Genomic DNA, 7,602 nt, shown 5'->3' on the forward strand with positions numbered 1-7,602 from the left:
AGATCAAAACTGCAGTCTGCCTTTTTTTTACATCTGTAAGCAGATTACACGAGGACTATAAAACATAATTAGCCACACAAATTGGCGTAGGCCTAATGTTTATGAAAATGAAGCTTTTCCTAAAAGCATTTAGGCTATAGCTCCAAAATGAATGAAACAATGACAATCCTTCTGAAGCACTTCCACAGGAAAAAATGATCAGCTAGGACCCAAGCGTATCTGCAGTCTGAACACCCCAAACAGCACTTCAGGGTCTAACATAGAATTTAAAAGGAAGCAGCACTAAGGGAAGAGAGAAGGTATATACTGGAAAATGGAAGTGGGGCCAGCAGAATTCTTGCAATCAAGGTTCTTTGTGTATTTTTGTGGGGTTTTTTTTTATTGCAATGTGAAAATGCTTTCATGAAACCAGTGAAAATGATAGGCAAATATAGTACATATACTATAACAAAACCAATAACTAATAATCTATTCCACTGTCCTTTCAATTCAATTTTCTAAAAACTCTTTACGGATATTGAATTCTTTTTTTTACACAAGTTTTAAAACCTGTAATGCACAATTCTGAATTGCACTTTCATTATAACACAGCAACATTAAGCCATTGGTGCCATTTCAAAGCATCCTGAGTCCAGGAAGGATTGGACTGAAGGTCCCTGGAAGGCAGAGATTTGGTTTCCTCTCAGGCCTCTCTGGGCTATCAAGGCAAGACAGGCACCTGGTATTTTTAAAAGTTTATCAGATGCTTATCTGATAAGAACCATGTCGATTTTCACTTTCCTGAGATTTCCAAAACTGCCTACCTTGAAAAACTATACATTCCAGACCACCTTTCCTCTTTCCCACCTTGCTCAAAGTCTTACCCACGGAGCCCCAGCTCTGCAATGGCCCTCGAACCATTTCATTCACACACCTCAGACCCTGAGCTCCGACTGGATGCCTAGCAGCAAACTGCTCACAAGAAGACTGGAGATCAGCAATCAGACAAACTCCCTGCAGACTCCCAGATGGCAATCTCATGCCTGCAGAGAAAGACAGGGCCAGCTCTCCAGCAGGCTGAATCTTGTTTCAGGCTGAATCTTATCTCACAAAGTCTCCCTCATTCAGGGGAGGAAAATGATGCTGGGCCCAGGAGCCAAGCAAATAGCCAGAAAAAGAGAAACTGAGGAAGAGTTCAACCAATTCTCCCAGCTCTGGACCAGCAAAGTAAACTGGCAGGAACCCTGATTCCAGGTGACAAAGGAAACAAGCCACGAAGGATGAGACTCTCAGGTGGGCTCTCTCTCTAACTCCTTAAAACAAACTCCTTAAAAGTGGCTCGTGCCAGGGCAGTGGCTCACACATGTAATCCTAACATTTCGGGAGACTGAGGCAGGAGGATTACTTGAGGCCAGGAGTTCAAGATCAGCCTGGGAAATAGCAAGACCCCATCTCTACAAAAAATGAAAATAAAAAATTAGCCAGCCTTAGTAGCATGCACTTGTAGTCCCAGCTACTCGGGAGGCTGAGGCAGGAGGATCACTGGAGCCTAGGAGTTTGAGGTTGCTGTGAGCTATGATGACGCCACTGCATTCTAGCCCAGGAGACAGAGCAAGACCCTGTCTCAACAACAATAAAAATAAGTGACCCAAAGCATCAAAGTACTTGTCCAAAGCTTCAAAGTACTCTCCACCTTCTGGTGGCATTGTGTTGTTCTAGAAAGCAAGTGGTCTTTGGGGCCTAATCTCTGGGCTAGTGACTGAAATGCCTCATTTACAAGTATCTCCTACTATAGGAAAGTGATGAGGATGAAATGAAATAACCTATAAAAACTCAGCAAGAGGCCGGACGCAAAGCAAGCACCCAATACTTAATAAACAGTAGCATGAATATCGTATAATACAATATGAATGATTCATTCTTTGGGGACTTGGCATTTCTTGTCCACAAAAGCCTTTTAAAATGCAAATATGCCCAGAGTCTATTAACAGCCTTAGTGGGGGTGAATTGACAGGCATGTTGAACACAGGATGAGACAGGGATGCTGGCAGGTGTGGAGAAAAGAGAGTGGGAGGGTACCAAGGACTTGCCGTGTGCCAGTGCAGGCATTGTTATTCAAACCTTCTCCTACGGAATAGTACTTTATATACCAGTTTTTGGCCCTCGGGGGCTCAAACCTGAACCCTTTCATATCATCGGAGGTTGGAGGAAATAAAACCAAGGACAGAGAAGGAGCTGGCACCTGCGTTCGGCTTCCTTTCACTCTCTTGCTTCTGTTTGTTTTCAGCTTTTGTCTCTGAAGCATGTGTTGCCCTGGCCTTGGTCACCACAGCTGTCATAGTCATTTTCTTCATTTCACCAACATCCACTCTCTGAGCACACCCATCTGCCCTGCTATGACGTCCTTGGAGGCACAATGGAGTTCCTTTCTTGCTTTTGAAAGGTGATTAATGCATTGCCTTGCACCAACTGTGTGCTTAATAAAATATGAACACATGAAGGTACTGAGAACTGAAATGACCTACAAGAGGCTATAAAAGTGCCTTGCTGCTGAGCACCCTTCTTCCTGCCCCACGTTGCTTCTCAGCTGGTAAATTGGAAGGTGCCCAGCTGTTGGAACTCAGCAAACCATGTGTCTGCCTCCCCTCAAGAGGTAAACTGCTAACACACCCAGTGGAGGAGAATTTAATAGCATGAGGTGGCTAAAGTCACTATCACCTACGCCACAGAACTTGAAGACTCCAAATGGTGTCCTAGCTTGAAATAAAATAAACAAGTAAAGGCAGATCTTCCAGTCTTCAAAGTTTTATCTGAGAAACAAACAACCAATATTGACTTTTCCATGTGCCCAGGAGCATTCTGAGGAATCCACGAACAATCATGATGCCAAGTGTTAAACTCCATTCTGCTCCTACTCTTGGTGGTCACTCCTAGGTCAAGGTCTGGTGCCTCCTGCCCAGCACCACTTTCCAAGGACGGATACCACTTCAATTCCCTTCTCATGTTGACGCCTAAACTAGTTCACTTCCCCTGTGGGGAAGGGATGAGGACAGAAATCATGTGGAATGTGTGTTCCCACAGAGCTCAGAAATTTGATGATCTCAGAGGATATTGTAAAGAAAGACCCTTGACACTTCCTAAGGAAGAATGTCTTCTGTAAAAGGCTACTGCCAGGACAAAAGCATGTGCTGGGAAAATCTATGGCCTGCTGCTCTGTATTTTTCCAATTCTGATGTCCCACTTCCTCTTTATAATCACATTCCTTCCCTCCTTATTTCTCTCCTAAAAAGACACTCCGGCATTGGGTCTCAGTTAAGAAGCAAAGTGCAGTGTTCTATTAAAGGCTGTAAGATAAAAAGAGCTTAAAATGGATTTCAATAAACATAAAAGACTTGAATACTACATAAGATCTACTCCATTCTACCACTTTTAAATGTTTGAAAAAAACAACTTATTTTTAAATGTTGGCAAGTCTAATGTTTTAAAAATAAAGTTCCATTCACTTAAAGCTTATTCATACAGGCCATAACATATAGCTTTTTAACAATACAGTTTTAGGAGTTGTGAAGTCACTAACCTGGCCTTCCAGACCTCTCTCACAGTGGTTTTAGGAAGGATCAATTACAATATGTGTGAAAGTGATTTGAAATCTGCAAAGGGCTAATCAACTAGATAGTCAAATTGCTGGATATCATACCATACAGTATATGCTTAAAGAGTATGGACTTTGAAATCAAGAGTTCAAATCATCTCTACCACTTACTAGTTTTTTTTTTTAATTTCAAAGTATTATGGGGTACAAATATTTTTGGTTACATGGATCCCTTTTATAATGCTTGAGTCGTGGTTATAAGTGTGCCCGTCCACCACTTACTAATTAACTACACCAGTACAGATGGCCCCCCATTTACGATGGTTCGATCTACAATTTTTTGATTTTACCATGAGGAGAGAACTATAGGCATTCAGTAGAAACTGCACTTAGAATTTTGAATTTTTACCTCTTCTGGAGCTAGCGATATGCAGTATGACCATCTGTGGCAAGGCTGGGCAGTGGCAGCAAGCCGCCAGTCCTGCTCCCAATCAGCCAAGACAAACCACCCATATTCCACACCCATACAACACATCTGTGTGGCCAGGTGATTTTTCCCACTTGTAGGCTGAGTGTTCTGAGCACCTTTAAGGTAGGCTAAGCTAAGCTATTATGTAGTAGGTTGGGTGTATTAAATGCAGTTTCGACTTAACGATATTTTCAACTTATGATGGACTTAATCAGGACATAACCCCACCATAAGTTTAGGACCATCGGTACAGTCTAAGAGGCAAGTTACTTAACTCCTCTAGGCCTCAGTTTCAACTGTAAAACGGAGATAATGCCCACTTCATCAAGTTGTTGTAAGGATGAATACAGTAATGCATGTAAAACTCTTGGCATATAATAAAAACATGCTCAATGATAGCTTTAATTATTGTTAGGCTATTTAATTAAAATCCAAATGTTCAGCTATTGAAAATAGTTGAAGGGAGGTGGAAGAGAAGAGAATCTTATTCAAAGAAAGAATGCTAAAAACATGGATGCTACAGGCTGAGGATCCCTTCTTAGCCAAACACCACCCACCCACCTCACCCCCACTGATGTCAGATGCTCCTCCTGGCTTTGCATAACTGTGCAGCAATCAGGGAAAGTTAGTCTTTAACTCCAGGCTTGACAAAGTGATGATTCATCCTGAGAAGGGGGTGCAGCCTGTTGCCAGCCTTAACACACAATCAGGCATCCACTGGGACAGCCAGAGACCAGAGACCAGCTATTTAAGGATTCCCCCATCCACGTACCAGTAGCAGTCATGTTCCTATTCTTTGCAGTAATGTTCCTATACTTTGCGTTTTGTTAACATATAGACCAATGAGTACCTGGGAGGAATTCCATTGTGTTGTATTTCACAAAACATTTCACAACATAAATGAAAAGCACAAAACAGTAAGTCAACAATAACAAAAGTCTTCCTTCCTCCCTTAGCTGCTCTGGCACAATGCTTTGCCAGGCAGTACGTTAGTTATAATGACAAACAGCTTGACGGTTGGACACCATCCCATTTCAACTTCACTGATCACAATGGCTCCTGAGGACAAGTCCTAATGTTTTTCAGCCTGGCCTGAAAATGTGACCACATTCCCCACGAAAAAGACAAACCCTCAGCAGTAGCTTGTACAGCTCTTTTCCATTACCACTCAGTGGGCAGGACACATTTTTTCCCCCAAAGCAAGCTCCTAATTCGCCTTCTAAGGTTAAGAGACTTTCAAACTTGGTTTATCTTAAAGTGACTGGCCAACAGGGTGATTTCACAGTGGACCCCCTGCTTGTCAAAGAGGCAGCTTGGGGCCACTTCCCAGACCTGTCTGCAGCAGGATTACTATAACGAAATGTCTCCCAAATTATCACCACAGTAATTCTAACCTCCAGTCTGGCTTTGGGATCCTTCCACCAGTGTCCCATAGGCACAAACCATGAATGCCTGGAAATGTCAGTCTCCTCCCAAAACAGTTTTGCTTGGAATACCCCATTCAGAAAACACAAATCATTCAATCCCCCATGGCTCCCTCCCAAGGTCAGCCAATCCTTTGGGGACTCTTGATTTCAATCTAGAAAAGGGTCACTTAACAAATGCCTGACATATTACATTTAATTCTACCTCCCCCTAAAAAAAAAAAAAAAAAAAGCCCAACACAATGAAGAGTGTTCTCTTTCTTATTCCAGATGATCCTCACATGGAGAGTGAAAGCCCAGAACACTTGAATGCCACAGCTCCTCAGCTCAAAACCCAAACGATGGTGAGTGTGATGTATTTTCTGGAACAGACTGTAAAAGGGTTTTTCAATTGTGTTACATAATCTGACTCATTTATTGAGCACTATCTAATTTTCTGGTGGTTTGACCCCCTCAAACATTCCCGGAAAATTGCTATACTATATCACAATGGAAAAAATTATTTTATGTCAAAATTGATTCGATAAAATTTGTCTCCTACCCATTCGAGCCAATATCCACTGGCCACAAACACACTCCTACAGGCACACATACACACACAAATACCCTGATTCATAGCAAAATTTTTAGAAACGCTTTTTTAAAAAAGCCTTCTTCCATTGTAACTAACAAGATTTGCTTTCAGCAAACTAACATTGAGAGCGCCGGGAACTCAAGAAGCACACAACTTGTTGCACCAATACACGCTCAGCCTCAGCCTGAACAAAGCACTACAAATAAGCTCCAGAAACCCACGGGGCCCTCGGACAAAACGTTGTGTGTTTGTAATTAACTCCGCAGCGCACTTTCATCACCTCCTCCCAACCCTCTTCCCGGTCCCAGCACCCTCCAGGGCTCCCGTTCCTAATCTGGTTTCCATTCCAACCCCGCCCCCTTCCCCTTCCCCTTCCCTCTCCGGGACGGTGAATCGATCCCATCCCGGGCAGGAAACGGGACCCAGGGCGGCCCCCTCCGCCGCGGCGGAACAAAGGAGGAGAGCGCAGCTGCACGCGCAGGGAGCCCCCCGGCGTCCGGGCCCAGCTCCTCCGCGCCGCCGGGGCACACCGCACCTGAACCCCACTCCCCGGGACGCCCCATTGTTCTCCCTCCGCTTTCCTTCCCGGAGGAAGCTACACCTTGTCGCTCCCTACAACCAGGGGCCAGGAAACAGCTGTGGGCCAGCGGGATGGAGGGGGTGTGGGTAAGCGGGAGGACAACCAGGACTCCGCCTTACCCACAGGTACCAGGGGCACCGGGCGAAGTAAGGGCAACTTAGTTTGCAAGCCCTCCTCCTCTCCCGCCGCCCCGAAGCCACTGCGGGGTCCTGACCACCCTCGCGAGCTGCAGCGTGCGCGGGTTCCCGCCGCTCCGCCGACCGCCCCGAGGAGGGGGCGGCAGACCCCGCTGACCCGCGCCCGCGGGCTGCGACGGGGCCGCAGAGACCGCGCGGGCACAAAGGCGCGGGGCGTGCGCTTCACCGCGCCTCGAGGGCCGCGGCCAGACCGAGCGGGAAGGGCCGGGGACAGAGGGAAAGCGCTCGCGCTACCTCGCCGGGCGCCACTCCGCCTCCACGTCGTCCTCGCTCTCCGGCGGCGCTCGGGGACACGGGCCCAACCCTAGGCTGTGGGGCTCCCGCCGCGGCTGCCCGGCGAATGCTGTCCCGCGGCTGCCGGCCGACCGTGCGCCCCGCGCTCCGGCACCGCCTCCACGCGCCGCGGCTCGGGCTCCCGCGCGCACCGGCTGCAGAGTGCTCGGCTGCGGCGGGAGGCGCCCGGCCACTCCCCTCTCCCCGCTGACGGAAGGGCCGGCCGAGGGGCGGGGGCGGCGACCTCGCAGCCCGGGATTCGCCCCTCCGCGCGCGGGCCGGACCCGGAGCCGCCGCCTCCTCCCGAGCCGACTCACCTCCGGCCGCGCGGTGCCGGCTGCACAGCGCCACCCGGTGAGCGCGGGCGGCAGCCTCCGCGCCTCGGGCTCCTGCGGCGCGACCCTCCGCACCCGGGCGAGGCCAGGTGGGACAGGGACTGCAAAGCAGAGGGAAGGAGAGGCGTCCGTCACGGCCGCCCTCACGCCCCCCGCCCGGAACGCACTTCTACTTTTGT

General features: G+C 47.8%; 1 protein-coding gene across 3 annotated transcripts in view; it reads right to left on the reverse strand.

The window, feature by feature from the left end:
• The window catches only part of MYO1B (myosin IB), a 172,487-nt gene extending 165,220 nt beyond the window's left edge, over positions 1-7,267 (reverse strand). For all 3 annotated transcript variants that reach the window (XM_045560108.1, XM_045560107.1, XM_045560105.1), the window contains exon 1: positions 7,050-7,267. The gene's annotated coding sequence lies outside the window, so the exon portion shown is untranslated. The remainder of the gene's footprint in view (positions 1-7,049) is intronic.
• Positions 7,268-7,602: the final 335 nt, after the last annotated feature.

The sequence above is a fragment of the Lemur catta genome, chromosome 8, assembly GCF_020740605.2.
Source record: "Lemur catta isolate mLemCat1 chromosome 8, mLemCat1.pri, whole genome shotgun sequence".
In the NCBI taxonomy this organism is placed as follows: Eukaryota; Metazoa; Chordata; class Mammalia; order Primates; family Lemuridae; genus Lemur; species Lemur catta.